This window comes from Seriola lalandi, unplaced genomic scaffold (assembly GCF_002814215.2).
Source record: "Seriola lalandi dorsalis isolate HSWRI2012SDOR001 ecotype SW California unplaced genomic scaffold, Sedor1 jcf7180002003122, whole genome shotgun sequence".
Lineage (NCBI taxonomy): Eukaryota > Metazoa > Chordata > Actinopteri > Carangiformes > Carangidae > Seriola > Seriola lalandi.
In genome coordinates, this window is record NW_019473778.1 from 161 (window position 1) to 1883 (window position 1723).

At 52.9% G+C, this 1723-nt stretch overlaps 1 pseudogene; it reads left to right on the top strand.

Annotated features, from left to right (window-relative positions):
• Nucleotides 1-216: 216 nt before the first annotated feature.
• Nucleotides 217-1689, top strand: LOC111666778 (SNF-related serine/threonine-protein kinase pseudogene; annotated as a pseudogene).
• The last annotated feature ends 34 nt before the right edge of the window (nucleotides 1690-1723 follow it).

Genomic DNA, 1723 nt, shown 5'->3' on the forward strand with positions numbered 1-1723 from the left:
TGTGCTCTGTGTGAGGGACTAAATAAGAGCTATAGTCTGTCTCTGGTGGCTCACCTGGTGGTTCACCTGGTAGTGCGTCTTCTGTGCTGAGACATGCTGCGAAGGCCATCACACGTGTTCTAAACTGGTCTCTTCATATATACCAGCTGATAACCAGTTACTGATGAAGCTAAATCTTGTGTTTAAAGCAGTGAAGTAAAAGGCCCCCCTCCCCCCTCTATCTGTTATGTTTCTGGTCTCCACAGGCAGTCCTGGCCCACCAGAGTGGACATGCACCAGGACATCGAGGACAGCTTGGCGGCGTCCTCCATCTCCCATGCTGGAGGCCCCCAGTCCCCGGCTCGCAGCGCCGAGAACCTGCTGAACGGACACCGCTCCAAGGGCCTGATGGAGCTGGGCCGGCGGGAGGAGACGGTGACGGACTCTCTGGGTCTGCCGGCTCAGGTACACGCGTCCTCACCTGGAGCTTCACCTCTAACACCACAACACTTTGACTCTGTTTGACTTTCTGCTGCCATAGTTACTGGACACCTCAACAACCTGTTGGAATTTATTTTGTTCTTTTGAAAATATTTCTTTAGGGAGCCTGTGCTGCCGCCTCGGGCCCCGCTCTTGGCTCTGGTTCTGGGACCATCAGGGCCCCCAGTCCCTCCACCTCAGGATCAGCCAAGCAGCGAACCTGCCTGTTCAGGTCTGATCGGTCTGGATCTGATTTTTTACTTATTTTGTGTCTTTTGTTTGTTTGTTGGTTTTTCTGTTTAAGTATTTTTGAAATCCATTTTCAGTGAATGAAACAGGCAGATCTATGGATGCAACTATTGATTATTTTCATTATTGATTCATGTCAGTTATTTTCTGTATTAAACAATTAATTGTTGAGTCTATAGAAAATTAAAAGTTAATATTACGTGTTGAAGATTTAGAAATATATTGATCACATCTTCATATTTGGAAGCGGAAACCTGCTGAAGAAATACTTAACTAAATACTTGATTAATCAACTAATCATTTCAGCTGTAGATACCAGGTCTGGACCCACAGCAGCTGCTTTCGGGTCGACACAGTGGCTTTAAAACTTTGTTTTGCTTTATGATTCTGTCCTGTTACAATAAAAATCTAACATCTGATTGTTTCTCAGGGTGGAGGAGGATGAAGAGGAGGAGGAAGAGCAGGACCCATCTCCCCTCCCGACCCAGGTGATCTTGCGGCGTAAGCCCCCCTCCGTCACCAATCGCCTCACATCCAGGAAGAGCGCACCGGTGCTGAACCAGATCTTTGAGGAGGGGGAGTCGGACGACGACTTCGACATGGACGAGGGTCTGCCGCCCAAACTCAGCCGCCTCAAGATGAACATGGCCGGAAACGCCACCAGCCTGAACACGGGGGCCAGCTCCTCCTCGTCCCCGGGGTCCACGCAGAAGCGCTACCACCGGCGTAAGAGCCAGGGGAGGGGGTCGTCGTGCTCCAGCTCTGAGACGAGCGACGACGACTCAGAGAGCCACCGGAGACGTCTGGACAAAGACTCGGGCTTCGGTTACGGCTGGAACAGACGGGACAGCAGCGAGGGCCCCCCCGGCAGCTCGGGAGGCAACGGGGGAGGCAGCAGCTCAGGGCAGGGGAAGCCTCCCGGAGAGGGCGGAGGTTCCTCCGGTCCAGACCGGAGTCCTCCTGGAGGGGGTGGGAATGGAGGTGGAGGGGGTGGCGGCGGCGGTGGAGGAGGGAA